Source organism: Mixophyes fleayi, chromosome 2, assembly GCF_038048845.1.
Source record: "Mixophyes fleayi isolate aMixFle1 chromosome 2, aMixFle1.hap1, whole genome shotgun sequence".
Taxonomy (NCBI): Eukaryota; Metazoa; Chordata; class Amphibia; order Anura; family Limnodynastidae; genus Mixophyes; species Mixophyes fleayi.
The window spans coordinates 127,039,789-127,060,066 of record NC_134403.1 but is presented as its reverse complement, the minus strand read 5'-3'; the positions used below and the strand labels follow the sequence as shown (position 1 = coordinate 127,060,066).

The following is a 20,278-nucleotide window of genomic DNA, read 5'->3' as shown; positions in this document are numbered from 1 at the left end:
AAATCAATCTAACGGAGTATTGATATCTCCCTAAATCATGCGCATTAACCCTCAGCTTGATTATAACATGCGGAGTGCATCAGCAGGCTCAGCACTTGGCCCGTTATAATGATATCTAAAACCCTATCCCTGTATCTTATATTAATAAGCTAGATGCTATGATACAAGGCAGACTTGGTATAGTAGCCCCAATGACTGATTCCCTCACTGGCTTGAAGATGTATACTAATCTCCTATGTTAATACATGTAATCTTGCATCTTAATAAAATATGGACATAACAACAGGCTCAGCGTAACGCCGACGCGCATTTCGCTTATGAGTTATGAGGGGTTTTAACCTGGTGCGGAGTATAACCCAATCAATCTCTACTGCCTCTGAGCAGGCAAGATAGACTCTCCCTAGTAAGACTCGCTGTGAGGTGCTGATGGACACATATAGCGTACCATCTGCACTTCGCAAAGTCTTGTGCATCACGTTTAAAAATGTTGTGCACGTTGTCAGTTCGGCACACGTGGAAAGTAGGGATGGTTGGTAAGTTACCACTAAAAATTTAATGTTAGTGAGAACAGGTCTGAATGTGAGAGATACAGTGTCATGATGGGAGGAGGGAAATGGTTGTAGACAGGAAGCCACAGACCGAGCATTATATAGTGGAAGAAGCAGGGTCCCACAAAAACGCAAAAGCGATGATGTGAGGCTTTTGTCAGACAAAGTTCATATATTCAACTGATTAAACATGCCTGCCATTTTATGATACTTAGCTAAATGAAAAGTAACTTGCTCAAGAAAAATGCTTCAAAGGTTCACATTTGTCCTGAACTGTGATTATTTTGTACAATTTTAGCTAAAGTAATAAAGTGACACAACAGGACATGGAGAGCTTTCAGCCTGCCAAGGAAAAAAATCATCTAGATGTGCAACTAAATAGTTTGCAAATAAGTAAGTATTGAGTATTTGATTGTTTAAGAAGGATTCACTAATCAAAAGCCAACCATAAAATAACAATAAAAACATTCATTGCTGGACCTTCTATCAGCTAATAACATAAACACTGACATACACTTACTAAATAAACTGATTTACATTCCAGAAGCCAGAGTGGAGATTCTTCAGGGGTAGTCAGAGATTATTATGTTGATTTAGTGCAAATGTGGTCTTATGTGGACTCAAGATAAGATAAAATAATAAGTTAGACATTAACGTGCAAGTCCTCCAAAGGCTAAAAATAGTTTGTCTATGTAGCTAGATTTTACATCCTGCACCATGGCTTTCAATAGTCCCCAAATAAGTTAGTTTAAAGATTTATTTTTCTGTATGTTATTCTTAGAGCCTGTTCTTATTCTATATATACTTCATACGTTAACCATATATTCAGCTGAAAAAAATAAATGTATTACCTGTTAGATTTCCAGGATAACGTACCACTTATTGTAAATTATAAGAATTATAAATCTCCAAGGAGTTCTGTGAGCATATAAGCGGATAAGTGATTTTATACAGCTCATGAATCCAACTTTACTGAAAATATCTGCAATAATTTACAGTAGATGGTGCATTATTACTTAGAATACACAAGTTTTCCCAAATAACACTGAAACAATTACATCAGAACTCATCATTTATATAGATATTAATTACAGGAGTTCACACATATATGTGTAAAATTACATACTGATACATCAAGGTGATATATGCAGCATTCTCACTTGCAGTTTGTTGTTTGGGGAGAATGAATGTAATGGTATTGCATGGTGTACATTTGGTTGCATCAGGGGTAAAAAGCAACTTATCATGGAAGGAATGACCCTATGCCTCAGTCACTCACTGTCTCACAATAAATAAAGAACACAAAACAAGCACTGAGATAATATCAGGCCAAGTAAAATCTACTGCCATCAAAGTTTGAGAAAATACATATAGTACATATGAAAAAGTTTTTGTTCTAAAGTAAATTTGTCTACTCACAGTGGGGACAACCATTTAGTTGGTTGTATCAATATTCATGAGAACGCATATTATTTTGGCAAAGGGAGTGTGATAACACAAGGTTAGTGGCTCCTCCCACTACACAGGCAGGCCAGGGTCTCCCAGGCAGGCTTGGACCCCGGTATTTTGTACCAGCCTCCCCCCTTCGGCACCTCTGGTTGCATCTCTGAGACATGAGGCACTTTGCATTTCTAGTGAACTACTCTGTATGTAGAGGACATTCTCAAATTACGCTTTAGTGCTGGTGTTAGTGCTGATGATATGGTGTAGGCAGCATTTTGTTAACGTAGAGTTGCATGTGCCATGAGGTGAATCTTGTGGATGACATTATTATTTTATCAATGTTTTTCTTGACACAATCATAAACCATCCTTGAGGCCAGCCAATCTTCCTGCCCTCCATAATATATTCTCAGACTGTCAATCATTACTGTTCCTCATGGACTGGTCAGTAAATGCTCAGTCATGATTCACATCCTCTTGTCAGTATAGTGCTTCACAAACTAACGGGAGGAAGTGATTGGCTCATTCACTGACCAATCGCCTCTTGTTTTCTCCAATCACTGTTGGAGGATTTGTGGTGATTACAGCCAGGTCGTGGCTGCTATATTATGTAGGACAGTGAGGTGATGTGAGCTGGTCAAGAGGATGGTTATGTTTTTATTTTTTATTAAGTTTTAACTATCTATTATTTTTTAGCATAATATTTTTTCTACAATACAAATTATTTATTCTACTCTTTTTCTGGGTAAGTGATGGGGTGGCACAGTATGTGTGGACTCATGCGGCAAATGGACCAGAAATGGTCCTGACTCAACCATAGATAATTGAGGTTTAATCAGCTCTATTGATCAGTATATCTTCCACAACTGTGATGTTCTACAATTTCTTAAATGTAAAATGGCATATTTAATCATTTTGTAACATATAGCAGGTTTAACATTTTACATCAGTTGTTTTCTTTGCAAATGTAGCCATTCTGCAAATGATCCACAGGATAGATGGTAAAAATGTAATTTTAAAATATGTTTTTACCAAAAATTAGCACAAATTTGATAAGAGATCCCAAAACATTTAAGAAAGTAACAGAAAGCACTTCAAAGTGATTATAGTATGTGCTTCACATTACACATTTCCTTCAAAAGGTAAACCTCCATCAGCTTATGCTAAAATGAATCCAAAGTGCAACCATCAAATTGACAGCGCCAACAGCTGTGAGAATGAAACCATGAGATTTATGCTAATGTGGAATTTCTGAATTAATTTACCTTATAATGCAGATTGTCAACTTTTTCACTATTAATGTCTATCACGTACAGTGCAGTACTTAAACAGACATTTAATGGCACCATTAATAACACTATTTTTTTTTTTTTCTCTCCACCTTCAATAAAAATGTATTACTTGTATGATAATATATATAAAATACATTTTCCAACATCTATTGTTTTTTGAACAAGAAAAAGTATAATAGCGATGGACATGATTGTTATAGTAATTAAAAGGTTTGAATGTAGTTTTTCTTAAAGTTACATGGATAGATGTCATATACCAGGGGTCTCCTCCCTGCCTTTGATAGTCATTATGGGTAATTTATGAAATCGCAAAAACTACAGGGCAAATGATCTTTGAAGGGCAAAAGTTTGCACAGTCCATTGAAAAGTATTGGGTGTTCCTTACTAAGTTTTGCAATTGGGTGAAAAAATTAAGTTTAATTTTTGTGGGATTGGAATATATAAGAGATCTGGGGGTAAATGTATCAAGCTCCGATTTTGAAAATCCAGCAATTTTCTTGCAGGTGTTTCATCTCGCAGATGTATTAAAGTGAGATCTGATGTAAAATCGTCAGAGATGTGTTTCTGTCAAAATAAGAAAACCCCAATATACTTACCAATCAGATTTCTTCTTCCTTTGTCAGCAGCTTTTAATCCAAAAAATGCTTGTAAACCATGTCTCAAAATAATTTTTAATTCCAATTGTTCTGCTTGTAAATATCTTCTGTTCTTCTTGGCCAGGAGGGCCCCCTTGTTGCTTGCAGTCTTCTGTTCTTTGTGGCCAGGAGGGCCCCCTTGTTGCTTGCAGTCTTGTGTTCTTCAGGCCAGGAGGGTCCCTATATTTGTAATCCAAAAAGGAACATGCTTGGACAAAAAAATTTTAAAAAATGTCAGATCACGCAGGAACAGCTTGTACACTGTACAAGCTCCAATACGCAATGACTATAGCAGATCTGCAAGCTCTTTTCATAGTCTAAGGGATTTCCCCACGACAGAGTGGGAAAATCCATCAGCATGCCCAGACTGTTTAGGGCACCCTGGCATGGCAGGGACTTGTAGTTCCACAAAACAAAATGGCGGTCATTTTTTTTTTTTTTACATTATTTTTGCTGCTATTACCCTACTACCCACAGACCACGGGGGTAGGAAGAGCCCTAGTGCTTTCAGCGCTGGGCTGGTTATTCCTAGAGGGGGGGCCCCGCATATTTTTTTTGGCAGATCCCACTCCCTAGGGAATCCAGCCCAGCACTGAACAGCCCGGGGTCGGTTGTCTTTATGACAGGGGGACCCCTCCTGCTTGTACCCCTGCTATAGTGTCTCCCACCCCAGGCTGGTTTGCCTAGTGCTGGTTGCATGAAAATCAGGGGAAACCCATCATCACAGTTACTGCAGAACAGAAGATCAGATGTAGGGTTAATAGTGGTTGGACGAAGGGACCCCCCCATTTGTTTTTTTTACAGTTATCTATTTTTAAACTTTTGCCAGCCGCCAGACCTACGGCTGTATAGAAAGACAGTGTAACAGTGATGTGTTTACTAATCACGCCGTTCGGAAACACACGAGAATTGGCTAAACACAGGAGTGTTTGACTCACCAGAGATGACCAGCGATTTTTAAGATGAGAGTAAAAATCGCAGTTTAATAATCTGGTGACTTGGGGACTAAAATCATGGGTTATCACCCGCGATTTGCCGCGCTTTTAAATTGCTGAAAAGAGTTGGAGAAGGTCCATTTATCGAGGCATTCAATGCAAATGATGTGCATTCTTTGGATAGTCAGAGGTGTTAGAAAGTGCAACTGCAAAATGTATCCTGTTATAAGTATAGGGAGACAGTTGGGTTTCCAACACATTTATAGACGCACTTCACCCAGTATAAAAGCAGTCAACCACACAAAAGTGACATATGTAATATAGACAGTAACCACAAGGATAAACAGAGCATTATTTTAGAACAAAAATGTAACAGTTTCAATTAATGAAGGGGTGGTCCTAAAGTCTTCGTAAATTGTGGTGACATTTTACTGTTCCACCAAATGCTTTTTCCAGAGTATCTGTAAACCCACAAATGTAAGCACAGTTTTATTTTAGGGGGTGTTTCCAAAGACCTGGAAGTGAGTGTGCTCAGAGGCGAAACTAGTGAGCTCTGGGCCCTGGTGCAGGGAAGTGAGGAGGAGGTAACCGAGGCCCACAACTCACTAATTCCCCGTCCAACGGGCCCCACTATCTCCATGGCCTCGATGCAACACATCTGCAGCACCAATGGTAGTTCCTCCACTGGCTGTGATCTTCAGTGATGGATCCAGGGTGGGGTGGTGATTCTACTCCTTAATACTACTCCCTGCACTTAGCAACAGAACATATTGCTCTTAAATCCCTTTCATTGCTGGGAAGGTAGAATCTACATTTCTTACAATGAGAGGGATGTTTAGTGACATGTGAGCTGGGTCATGTTACCAGGCCTTGATTGAAGGGCTGAGTGGAGTTAGCAAGGTAATAATAATAATATACAAGGTAATAATAAGAATTATCGGACCCCTGACAAAATTTGATCCTGGGCCCACGTCTCCTTGAGAGATTATTTACTTCCAAAACTTCAAACAAAGGCACTCTATGAGCTGCAAGGCGGTGTGGACGAAATAGTGTTTACTATCAAAGATTCAGAATTCCCTTGACTCTGTCCACCTGAATGCAGATGGAATTTGTGGCTCTGGGTATTTTCTCTACCACTTCATCTGTTTTATTGTGGTGGTTTTCTAATAGGTGGGTGGGAAGCCTCAAACTGGGTATTCAGTGTTACTGCAGATCATATGTAGACTGTAAATGGTACTGTAACGTTTACTATACATAAAAAAAATACATTTCTAATAACTATATTAAGCAACAGAACTGTATATCAGCGGTGTGTTGGTGCAGTGATCTTCTCACTTGAGAAATGACAACGCTGCATGACACACGACCGGCACCATTACAATGTGGTCATTATGCAAGGTGTTTCAGGCCTTCGGGAGCAAAGTGATTGAATTTCACAGCATGTTTGGGATCCTATCACGGCTGACAGGACCGCACTGACATGGTTTGTGTCCTCCTAAATAAAAGGATGGGATCTGATTTTGGTGCACCTCAAAATACACTTAATGGACAATTAACTGCACTTGAACAAATGACAGTTCCTAAATGAGTTTTAGTGTCACAAAGCTAAAACATCTGTTGTTACAGAATAGTCATAGATGTGTACAGCACATTTCATTACACTGTGCACCCAGAAAAAACCTAGATAGTGATATTATACGCCACAGCTCAGCACCAGAAGGGCGTGTCTAGCATCGCCTGGGAGGAGGGGGGGCAAGGGTATCTACAAGTGGCCCCAGATAATTTTATGCCAAACTATAGTGCCCTGAGTTCTCATTATGCCACACAGTAGTTCACCAGGTCATATTCTGCTACACAGTAGTGTCCCCAGTTCCCATTATGCCACACAGTTTTGTCCCCAGTTCATATTATGCCACAGTACAGTGCCACCAATTTCATATATACACACACCATTAAACCCATATATTAATAAAGCGTATATAGGCAATAGGTGGTTCTATTTTCCTATGTGCGACTCACCTCTGGAGTCAGCACACCGAGTTCAGTACCTCTTCAGTTGGGAGTAACTGCTGCGACTGGGCATGTTTTGGGCATAAGAGAAACAGTCGCGGCGCTGTTTTAAATTGGCTGCGCCTGTGCCCACACATTAATGCGGCTTTGCATTAGGGTGTGCTTGGGCATGCCCTGTGTGCACATCTATGAGAGTAAGTAAGACATTTTTACCTTAGCTCTTACAGTAGCAAATGTCTAAAGACAGCTTTACATTGCAAAAGTAATTTGAGGATCTCAAGGTGTGTATATACTGCATGAATTGGATCTATAATCTATACCAAACATTTATTTTTATCTTGTTGCTCACAATATCATGAAACATAAGTTGTCATGACTTCAATCTAGCTGTCTTGTTGTATTGTTTGTATTAACTTGTGTTTCTAGCTCCCTCTGTTGGTTGTTCATCATACATTGGCATTTTATAGTAGAACTGTCCCTTAGCATCTTCCATACATTGCCTTGTTTGTCTGACTAGCAAGATCTATTTATAAACATGCACCTAGTCTTTGCCTCATGGCAGCATCACTAGTATGAACAATTAAGTTTAGATGTTTATTTATGTTTTTATATGTTATGACATTTTAGTATCTTACTTCCTCATGGCTGCTTCATAGCTATGCAGCTTCAATGTGTTCCCTTATAAAATGTTCCACTAGAATCATCTATGTATTCATAGAGCATTCATGCTGTACTATAATCACTTATGTATTGATCATTTTTTTTAATCACAGATAGTAAATGCCATTATATCTTGTTCAAGTTTCACCCTATCCTGTTACTCATCAATAAAGCTGAAGTTAGGCTCGCCCACAATCTCAATGCTTAATAAAAGTAGGACATTTTGCTGCCTGTTAGTCAATATTTTTCTGAACTACATATAGAGAAGAACAGAACATAGAAACAGCACCTCCTCTATGTCCAAGACATTAGGATATCAAATCAGATAGACATATCAATACCGCATTACAGCCAACAACAACTACAGAGATCTAGCTAAGGAGGCAAGTCTTACAATGCCATAATGTTACAGACATCTGCACTAGGGAGCAGGTCCTGCATCTCAGGATCCTCAAAGTGCTCCTTTAATAGTATGGCAGCCACCATTGCCCATGCAGAAAAACTATAAAGTATTTATATATAAAAATATAACAATAATAGTAGAGAACTAACTAATAGAAAGCTTCTTTGGAAAGACTGACTGTAAAGGGAGAAGTGGAAGCTACTATTGCTGAAGCAGAGGTCTTAGAGGATGGAGCATACCCTGATCGTGAGAGGCACATTCAAACACAAACAGTTGAGGTAGTGCATAATATTGAGGATACATCACAATGTATCTCAGAATATGTGATTAACAAACAATGTTCAAACAATGCTGCCAATGGAGCATAACACTACTGGTAAGTTGAACCAAGAACATGTTATGTCACAGCTAGGAGCTCAGTACTGTAATGTCAAACAAACCAACCTGTTATGTGCTCATATAAGCTTCCCCACAGTTGGTACTCCCTTCACAACGCACAACCCCTCTGCACTATAAGCTCTTATGAACAGAGCTCTTGTCCCACCTCGCCCCCCTGTGCCTCCTTGTATCTTGCCTTCTGCATGTTCTTTACAACACTTATTATATATCTTAACTATTACGTGTTATGGTTCTTGAATGTCCAGTATTTTGCCTATTGGTCTTCTACATTTTTGTAATATGCTCTATGTGGTGCAGCAGATTTAAAAAAAAACCAAAAAAAACCCAACACAATAACAATAATAATAAAGCAAATAAATTGTAAAGATGCCATGTGGCTGCCTCAAGAAGGCAGAATTTCTGTATCCATATCTTGCAGTCTGCAAATTGGCCAGCAGATGGAGACAAATTACTTGAAGCTGCTTACCCTGTGGTTTTGATGAATGATTCTGATGACTGGAACATAGGCTCTGGTGCATATAAGCCTACATGTGAGACTGGGCGTATACTTAAACATAGGATTCTGTTAATCCATGTGATCTCACATGGGAGATCATGATACAAATGCTCTTGGCTAGTCAAAAAGAGAGACATTTAAATAATATGAGCATCTATCAGCTCTCAGGAAAGCAGATAGTAGCAGACTTTGAAAGTTTTTTAAGGTCAAGTTCACATCCAAGAAGAAACTTTGCAAAGTTTAACAACCATCTGCGGGCTATCATGCCTTGCAATCTGCATTCCAAAATGGAATTAAGGATACAGATCAGTCCCCAAGTGAACTGGTAGACCTCCTAGTCAAAAGTAGTTAAATACATTAAAATAAAGATACGTAAAAGACTTGGGGGCTATTTATTAAGCCTTAAACCATGCTGACAGGTTTCCTCTTGGTTTAGACATAATTTAGTAGCTATTTAACAAAAGCATAATGCAGGAGATATCATAGATATATCCTGCATTAGGCTAAGGATCACATTATACCGAAGTCCCCATAATTCTCAATGAGGACTGTGGTCTCGACCAATTTATTAAGCTTAGAAAGTGTAGCTTAACCCTGATGGCATTAGCCGTTCTGTCCTATGGGAAAAGCATCACAGGAGAGAGATCTAGTGATATGTCTCTGGCAGACTTTGTGCTCACCCCTCAGTAAAATATTTAAAAGGGCACATGTATGACCTAAGGCAACACATGTGCATTAAATCTCGGAGTTATTGATAAAGTAAAGTCATCGCCGGGACAGTCTCTTTTCGATCGGATGCTCTGCCCTGTGAAGATTTGTGCCATATCATTTAAGTTGCGATAAGGGATGATAATTAATGGGGAGAAGTTACAGCCATTAATAAATAGGCCCCTTGATGAGGTAGGCTCCGCATGAGTCACTGAATATGCACAAGGTTTAAGGCGTACAATAAAGACGGGATTGATGGAATTGGTGTGTGTTTATAATGATCTATTTTTCTTTGGTATTGTGTGGTATTTACTATTATGTTTTACTAACTTTAACATATTACGCTACCACCACCTGCCTGGGTGGGTGGTAATAAACCCAGTCCTATTCAGCACAGGGCTGGGCAGGGGGACAAGATGTATATCCCTAAGGACCAAACTGGAGATGGTTCCCATTGTGACAGGAGGACCCCACGCTGTGTTTCTCTTTGTCGTAGCATGACCAGCCCAGTCTGGAATAGCCTGGTGCTGGTTGCTCTGATTGTGCACACATTTACAGCCATGTACAATGGAACACAAAATGTAAAGATTGTATTCAGATAAAATGTACTTCACGAAGCATGAGTGGGAAACAACTGAGTGATTGTCAGGAAGAAGAATAAAAGAACAACTTCCTTCACCAAATTGGAAAGTCTTCTTAAGTGCTGGATAAAATGGACAAGGGCAAATGTATCACCTCAACTTTACAAAGACATCGCATTCAGGAAGCTGTGAAGTGGACTCTTACTAGGTCTACAAAAGATGATATAATCGCTAAAATGATAGCTGTAACACCTCAGGTATAACTCTAACTCCATTACATAAAAAGGCAGCCACAACAAACTAATATTATATTTTACCTTCCTTACTGAAAACCTTAACACTTGCAGTGTTTCGAGCTTCCATTGCCAGCCACTCATGCACATTCCATGGGTTGGTGTATTGTCCAACAATCTTTATGCAGAAGCAGCATGTTGGGAAGACAGGCGCCAGGAATAAGGCTAATCTATTTACATAGCACATGTATTACATGTGCGCTACCACCCATAGTGTTAGATGTTAGCTTTTATTAGCTGTACTACACTAGACATACCAAATTTAATATCTGATTGGTTACCAGCTTTTCAGCACAACATTGGTCTTTGCACCACGTTACTACATAAGACACAGGGTGTGTACTGTAAGCTGTCATAGTCAAGACTACAACCACCAGTCTTACAATGGTACATGAACTGGTAGAAAAGACATATTTCAGAGGCACATGACTCATACTATTTACCAATATCATGCCAAAGAAAAGAACCATCTGTCATACTCTTCAAAGAAATTAACTATTGTGTTTGCCTGACCTGTCTGCCCACCTACATTATGAATGTCTTCTTCAATGGAATTCATTGCAGCCATTGAAGTCAAAACAGGACTTGAGCTACAAGAGTCAAATCATATAAACAGATTGTACCTTTTCCCCATTCCTCAGCGTAGGCAGTAATCCACAGGAAGGAAGCCCATAATGCAGTATGGGCTCCCTTCCTCTTGAGGTCTGGATGTGACAGTGATTGTATATCTGTACATTACTACATTGTACAGCATAATGAAAAAAAACTCTCAAACAGCACTAAAATAAAAATGTGCCAGTTTTAAGCAAAACTCTTTCAATATGCAAATATGCCAGGATTCGTGTCTTCCACATTAAAATGATCAGCTTTGATAAAAATGTAATGTGTTTAATCTTTTGGAAGCACTAAAGAAAATGTGTGTGTTTCTGGTACTTTTCAGATAAAATCAAGCCATCAGAGATACAGGAATAGAAAAAAGATAACTATAATTTGTAGCCATGGCAACAATGAACTGGTGCTTATTCTCTGATGTCAAGTAAAAGAATAACTAGGAGAAAACATACAATTTAAAAGCATTAGCGAAAGTGGGAGGTCTAATTTTGCCAAGGACCTATGCTGTGAAATGGCTAAGTAGTTTAAAGTAACTTTGCTCTTATATAGGGATGAGCACATCGATTTATACAGTATATCATGATAATTACTTATGTTTGAAAATATCATGATTAATAGTGTTGTATAGTTACATATTTCAATCAAAAGTAATGAACTTTCATTGATAAACCTAATTTTATCTCAGGGAAAAATACTGTGGCTTTTCTTACGCATTACTTACATTGCAAAACAACAATGATAAAAAATGTATGTGCTTAAGAAATAATTGAAAAAATAAGACCTAGGGGTATATTTACTAAACTTCGGGTTTGAAAAAGTGGAGATATTGCCTATAGCAACCAATCAGTTTCTAGTTATCATTTATTTAGCATATTCTACAAAATGACAGCTAGAATCGGATTGGTTGCTACAGGCAACATCTCAACGTTTCCAAACCCACAGTTTAGTAAATATACCCATTGGTCATATTTTTCCAATTATTTCTTAAGCACATACATTTTTTATTTTTATAATACTTGCACTCAATTAGGAAGGTCATCATGCTAATACTATGATTATAACTTACATGGAATTAAGTGTGCTTTAAATGATTTAAAATATGTAAAAATAAACAAACACACTATATGTATAGACATACTATGTTAAGGTCAGTTTATCCTAAGGTGTACATTTTCTTTCCCATGAAACTTCACTTAAGATGAGAATTTACAAAACATAAAAATACCATTAAGAATGTCAAATAGATGTCCCGTGTAAACTTTACCTGCATCAACTGCTAAATGAGGACAGTTACATTATGAAGAAATGGTACCATGACTTTTACTTTTACAAAACAAGCTGCTGATTGAGCAGGATGATTATAACATTATATTAATGATCTTCAGCCATATTAATTCATTTTACCATGTATATTGCAATAAAGATTGGTTAATTGTTACAAGAGTTTCTTATATCATTTTACAATATTTAGAGAATCCACACAATTATTCTCATTTCAGTATTAAACTGTTCAAGCAGAGAACAGTTTATAATAAGATTCACTAGAGGGCACTATAGGTAGTCATTTCTTCAGTTTCTATGGCATCTTTTAATTTGTTGTAAGCCAGTACACATGTGCTGTACATGAAGATATCCATGTGCCTAGATGTAGGAATCAAATGTGTTAATTCTATGTGGTCATATGCAGTAATGACAACAAACACTGCCTTTAATTCTTCTACTTGTTCCAGCATCTGGAAAAAAAACATCTTGAGTTACTGCATACTACAATAAGGCTTTCTTTACATTTTCAATTGGGTGTTTCTTTGTTTATAGCTCTCTGCAAATGTTATATGTCTTTTGGAGAAACATACCTACCAACTGTCCCGTTGCCCTGCCAGTGGACACATTTCTCCCAGCTGGAAGTTGGGAGATACACACAGTTTGTGCTGCATGTAGTTCAAGGGCATTTTATTGGGAGGAGAGGCTGCTGCCACACACAGCTAGATAGATTTCATTAGCATTCCATGCCATGCATCTCACATCACCAATAGACTAATCATCCTCGCACCGCGGGATTTATGACGATTTAGGTTAATGGCACAAATGCTAGACTTTATACAAGTGTTGAATTGCTAAGGTGAAATATATAGTAGTGAATAAAGATGCCAAACTGACAGGTGTAGTGTATATAAATGCAAATTTTAAGTACCTACCCTTAATTGGCTGGTGAGCAGCTGCAACACTGGTAAATATTATCAACAATCCCAGCAAGGTTTAAGTTAAGAAGCACAAGTGGTGGAAGAGCTCACTGTCACAGCTAATCTACCATATTATATGGTGGAACTACAATTCCTATCATGTCCTGACAACCAAATGGCATGCTGGTACTTTCAGTTTTACTTACAAATAAGACAAATTGCTCAATAAATTTAAAACTAGCAAAAGATAGAAATAAGGGGATGTGATAACACTTCAAGAATGCACTTTGCATCCAACAAAAAATACCTAATTAAAAAAGTTTAATATAGTAATATAAGCAGAAGTCTTAGTTTGTGTTTTTTATGGCTGGCAGATGAGCGCAGGGGATATACTGGTGAGCCAAAGATTAAATACGACCACATAGGGAACTAAGGGGTGATAAGTCCAGTTTTCTCTCACCACTTATTGCAGTGATAGAAAAAATCTCTTATCGCCAGTATTTAGTAAAGAGAATATTGCCATGGCAGTTAAATGAAGTTTAGCTGCTCAGCCTCACTGGAGTATGCTTAGCTCTTCATCAAGACTCAGGTTTTCAGTTTCACTTGAAAAATAAAATGTTAAAAAAAAAATATTAAATATAATTATTTTATTTTGCTAGTATTACAATTTGAAAATAAATGCTTAATTTAATTAAATAAAGCATTTTTTGAGAATTATTGACAAATATTATTTTTCACAAAGTCTGCGGGCTCAGTTTTTATCATGGCAATTAGCACAAAGTCCAAAATGTCATGAAGAGTGATCAGATGAATTGCAATTAATTAAGTCCCTCTTTGCCATGACAATGAACTTTATCCCAAAAACAACATTTCCACTGCACTTCAGCCCTGCCACAAAATGACCAGCTAACATCAGGTCAGTGATTCTCTCATTAACACAGGTGAGAGTGTTGATGAGAACAAGGCTGGAGATCACTCTGTCATGCTGATTTAGTTAGAATAACAGACTGGAAGCTTTAAAAGGAGGATGGTACTTGAAATCATTGTTCTTCCTCTGTTAACCATGGTTACCTGCAAGGAAACCCGTTCAGTCATCATTGTTTTGCACAAAAAGGGCTTCACAGGCAAAGATATTGATGCTAGTAAAATTGCACCTAAATCAACCATTTATTGGATTATTAAGAACTTCAAGGAGAGAGGTTCAATAGTTGTGAAGAAGGCTTCAGAGAGCCCAAGAACGTCCAGCAAGCGTCAGGACCATGTCCTACAGTTGATTCAGCTGCGTGATCAGGGCACCAAGATGCAGAGCTAGCTCAGGAATGGCAGTAGGCAGGTGTGAGTGCTTTTGTATGCACAGTGAGTTGAAGACTTTTGGAGGATGGACTGGTCTCAAGAAGGCCAGCAAAGAAGCCACTTCTCTCCAGGAAAAACATCAGGGACAGACTGATATTCTGCAAAAGATTGGACTTCTGAGGACTGGGGTAAAGTCATTTTCTTTGATGAATCCCCTTTCAGGTTGTTTGGGACATCTGGAAAAACGCTTGTGCGGAGAAGGAAAGGTGAGCGCTACCATCAGTCCTGTGTCATGCCAACAGTAAAGCATCCCATTGAGAACTTGTGGTCAATCCTCAAGAGATGGGTGGACAAACAAAAACCCACAAATTCTGGCAAACTCCAAGCAAGAATGGGCGGCCATCAGTCAGTATGTGGCCCAGAAGTTGATTGACAGCATGCCAAAGCGAATTTAAGAGGTCTTCAAAAAGAAGGGTCAACACTGCAAATATTGTCTCTTTGCATAATGCTTAAAGTAATTGTCAATAAAAGCCTTTAACACTTATGAAATGCTTGTAATTTGACTTCAGTATACCATAGCAACATCTGACAAAAAGGTCTAAAAACACCGAATCAGCAAACTTTGTGAAAACCAATACTTGTGTCATTCTCAAAACTTTTGGCCATGACTGTATCCTGCTATCGCAATCCTGAGATCCTTGGGGCTTCAATCTACATGGGCCAACCCCTGAGCATGCTCAGTAGAGGCCAGCTAGGTCTATTCTGAGCATGACATGAGAACTGTATGGTGGTCTGCAGGATCAAACGGGCATACATGTTCTCCCCTGCTGACATCCATATGGAAGCAGGTAAGGGTAGGAGAGGAGAGAGGGGGGCTTTTAATGTTTGGGATAGTAGCCTGGGCTATTAATTTAATAGTAGGGTGACATTTCACTACTCAAAACAATTGATACAATTATATGTTAGAAAATACATTTTCTATTCTTTCAATTTTTAATGCCTTATAGCCTTCTACTATATGATTTAAGTATTATTTGAACTATATGCACTTATAGTGCATTGTTATTGAGTGGTAGAAACTATGGTAAATTAGGTATTATATTTTTCCAGTTTGCAAGGGGTCAATCATTTAATGGTGGGTGAGAAGTATTAATTTGTGAGAGGGGGCTACTTATTTTATAGTAGAGGGTATTTAATACAATAGTGTCGTCATGGTGGTGGCTACTTAATATGGAGTGCTGGGATGACTTAGGAGCTATTAATTAAATGGGTGGACAGAGCTTGTGGAGAAGGAGGGCTATTTATTACATATGAATACTAATTATTAAATGTCAGGACTGTTTGGAATGGAAATAGGTTCATTTATTAAATGGGAAAACAATTAATTTAATATTAGATCACATTAGAGGAAAATACATTATTATTAAATGTGAATACTAATTTGATGTCAGGGCTGGTTGGGGGAGATCGGTCTATTTATTAAATGTGAATGATATTAATTAAAGTCAGGGCTGGTTGCAGGAGGGAGGTCAAATTATAAAACATGAATGCTGTCTATTTCCGGGAGGGAGACTCAGAGGGATCACTCATTGCTAAACTTTCCATATTTTATATTTTATGCAACTATCCTCTTTCCAAACAGGGCAACAACATCCCAGGACCCAGACAAGCAGCAACTGAGTTTATGCCACGGGCAGCCACAGGTAAGGAAACCTCCAAGAACAGGTAGGAGAGAGTCGGAGAGTCTGCCAACTGTCCTGGTTCTGGTGGGGCTGTCCAGATAATGGATAACTGTACCACTCAGTCAGGGATTTGTCCCCACTGCAAGGACAGCTGGCAGGTATGTCCTGCTTTACACTGCACCTAACAGTAGTGCATTCAGCATTGCCATGTATTTGATGGGGACATGGAAGGGCTGTAGAGCAGCCGAGCACTGTATAAAATTGTAGCAACTCTCCTTACGTGACGGTCATGCCCACTCTGGTGGCATAGCATGGAAGCCCCCTCTCTACAAATCCTGCATTTGTTCCTGAATAGTAAATGCAGAATTTGTATTCATTTATTTTGAAAAGTCACATGTGTGTCAGAGGCTGAGAAGACGGTATTGGGGGGTGCAGGAGCGATAGGCTGACATTTAGCTTAGGGTGCTGTGAAACCTTGCACTGGACTCATACTAAAGGAATTACAAGTTACTTTCTGTGTCACTGACTGTTTACCTGTTACTTGAGGGATCTTTCTCTTGACATTTATATTTTTAACCCCTAAACATCTCCTTCTACTGTTGTTTCTATGCATTCTACTCTATATAAATTAAATAAAATGATCAAAAATAATACAAATAATAAAGCATTTGACAGTATTTCATGGCCATTCATATATAGGATGCTGAGCTCCAAGGCTTTTCAGGAAGGTTTATGGACAGGATTTCTGTCCTTTATTGCTTGCCTACTTTGTGAGTCTCAGCTAATAGACTGACCTTGACCCCCTTTGGGATCACCAATGGCATGAGACCAGGATGCCCTCTCTCTGTGTTAGGCTAGGTACACACTACAGAATTTGCTGACCAATTTGGTACCTACAACTAAAGGTCCAATCAGTCGGGCGATTCATGCATACACACTATACACAATTTGCTCTTCATCTGATCCTCTAGTCGTTTAGAGAATGACAGAAAAATATTCATTCATTCATTAAATGCCGAATGACTTTTCCACAGTGTCATTATAAATTTCATTACCTTCTGCGACTCAAACAAAATATTCAGTCTCAGAACAAACGGATGACTTAGTCCACCTACAGTGCACTCTACATTTATTCACCAGTACAGCAGCTGATGTTCATAGACGGCATCGTCTGAAAAGATCATGACTCTGTAAACTATATGGAGATCAAGATCATGAGTGCATACACACTGCAGGATCGGAAGGTGATTGGAACAAGATTATTAGTTTAACAACCAATCAAATTAACCGATAATCAGTGCTTTGGAGCGACTATCGGTCATCGAATAAGTGTACACACTACTATAGGTGTTTGGCCCGAGAATTGGATGAAAAACCTGTAGTGTGTACCCAGCCTTAATATGATCCAATCCGGAAATAACAAGTATACAAGTAGCCACCACAGAACACATAATTGCCTTTTATGGAAACAATATATTACTAACATTTGCAAATCCGATTCACTCCCTCCCCCATCTCTTTAGAGAAAATAATCTCAGAAAACAGGAGGTCAGACTTATCTGCGAGAATCCCAAACAGCATGGATTTACTGGTGGGAGATCATGTCAAACAAATCTTATTGACTGGGTGACTAAAGTAATAGATCAAGGGGGGGCATAGATGTAGCTTATCTAGATTTTAGTAAAGCTTTTGATACTGTCCCACATCGCAGACTGTTAAATAAACTTGAAAGCTTGGGATTGGATTCTAAGATGGTTGAATTAATAAAAGCTTGGTTGCAGGATAGAAAACAGAGAGTTATAGTAAATGGAGTACATTCACAGAAGGAAAAGGTTACCAGAATTAATTAGATGGGGAGACAGAGTTTGGCAGAAAACTAGAGGATAAGGATAAGGTGGAGATCAGGGAAAACGTCGCCTCCAGCTCAATACGTGTAAGGATCAAGAAAAATGTATATAAGCATTTGTATAGATCGTACTGTGTACCAATGAGACTTTACAAAATACACTAAGATGCTTCAGATATTGGAGAGGAAGCCTAACAGTGGGCTCATTTTTCACATTTGGTGGGAGTCCAAAACTCTACGATCTCTGGCTTGACATCAAAAACCTAATATTTTCAATCATGCGAATAAACATTCCTTGCTCCCAAGTTCTTCTCCTGCCCCTCCAGGCCCCAACAGGAATCTACCATCAAAACAAACTAATAAGACACATAATTTCAACGCCACCTGCCAGATAGCGACTGACTGGAAGAAACCAAATGTCTCCTTAATCCAAACCATTTATTAACAAGGTATGGCATATCTAGCATATTGAATATATGAACGGCATACGTCAGTAAAACCAACAACATGATTTGGGAACATGATTAACTCTCACTTTCTGTTCTCCTAAATCTCCAACCCAGCAGCTTGCTTGACCTATTCTTGGCTCTAAGTAGAACACTTGTGACACAATTCTTCCAATAAGTGCCCATCCTCTTGGCTCACATCCCCTTTAAACTCTCCCTTAGCCTTATGATTGCCAACCCTCCTTTCTCTCTCCCTTAATATGAAAATTGATCAGCTGATCATGATACTCAAGACCTCAATTCTGTCATTATTATTATGGGATGTATTCCTGGTCTGATTTCATGTTTTCCATTCTAAATACTATGTACATATGACATATTTTACATGAATGCTAATTGCTGATCTTCAATATGTATGTATAGGTTTATTTACATATAACCACAAAAGTATGCAGCACCTTACAGCATAAATGACAAATTAGGTGGAACAGTAACTTCAAAGAAGATAATAGGGAATAGGCCCCTGTCTGAAGAGCTTACTACCTAATTAGTTTGTAGAAATATACGCTGACTGATTGTTAGGTAAAAAAAATTTATATACATTTAACAGTGCTACAATAAATGCAGCCTTAAATGTGCAGTCCTGACAATAACTTTACAATAGTGCTAATGATCTATAATGTTGGATTTTAATTTCAGCCAATTAGTGATAGAGTTTAATGCATGTCAAGAGGGACTGAAGTCCAGATATAATGAAGAGAACTGTTTAAGGCATGAGAGTGCAGTGGGTGTGGATTTTGCAGAGAGGAAGCAAATTTGAAATGAGTGAAGGAGACAGCCACCTATGGAGTACCCTGTTTAGATATAACTTTTATAGTAAATTGTCCCGAAAAGTCACCTGTCATCGTTGCAAAGACAGATGATGCTTAACATTATCCTTAGACCACTCATCCATTCTCTGCTAGTCCCTCCACTCCCCTTCACTCTATTTACCCTCTACTCTGTCTTTTACCATGTCTCCTCGCTCAGTTCTATGCCCATCCTCACTCCCTGCCCCTATCCCCGCCCCAACCACAATCCACCCCCATGCTCTGGCAACCCTGCCAATCTCCCTACATCCCTTCCTCCTTTTCTCCTGTGCCCTCTGGAACTCCAGATTCATCCGCAATAAACTGTCCACGACCTCTTCATCACCAACTCTTTTAACCTTCTTGGATTAACCGAAACTTGGCTCTCTTCTACTATTTCCCCTGCTGATCTCTCCCATTAGGGCCTCTCTTTTACCCAATCCACCAGATCGGACGACCACCCAGGAGGTGGGGTGGGCATCCTCCTATCTTCAAACTGTACATTTGGAGTCATATCCCCTGAGCCTTCCCTCTCATTCTCCTTCTTTGACATCCAATCTATTTGTCTCTTCTACCCCATCCACCTTGTTGTCTCAGTCATATAGCACCTCCCTGGCCCCACTTCTCATTTTCTGGACAAGTTTCAGAAACGCTGCTTGGACGCTGTCTGGCCTCCACATTACCTCACCACTGACCTCCCCTTCATCATACCAGGCGATTTTAATATCCTCATTGACAGTCCCACTGACTCAGCCTCCATCAAACTTCTTGCCCTTTATTCTTTGTTTGGCCTCACTCAGTGGATCTCCTCCCCCACCCACTGTCTTGGTCACTCCATTGACCTCGTCTTCTCCTATCAATGTGCTCTCTCTGACTTCTCTAACTCTCTCTTCCCAGTCTCTGACCACCATCTCCTCTACATCACTCTTTCCTCTTCTTCTGCACCCCCCACACCCAAATCTACCCTTA

General features: G+C 38.9%; 1 protein-coding gene across 3 annotated transcripts in view; it reads right to left on the bottom strand.

Moving 5' to 3' along the window:
* NALCN (sodium leak channel, non-selective) overlaps positions 1 to 20,278 on the bottom strand; it is a 431,975-nt gene that overhangs the window by 154,102 nt on the left and 257,595 nt on the right. The gene's annotated exons all lie outside the window — the stretch shown is intronic.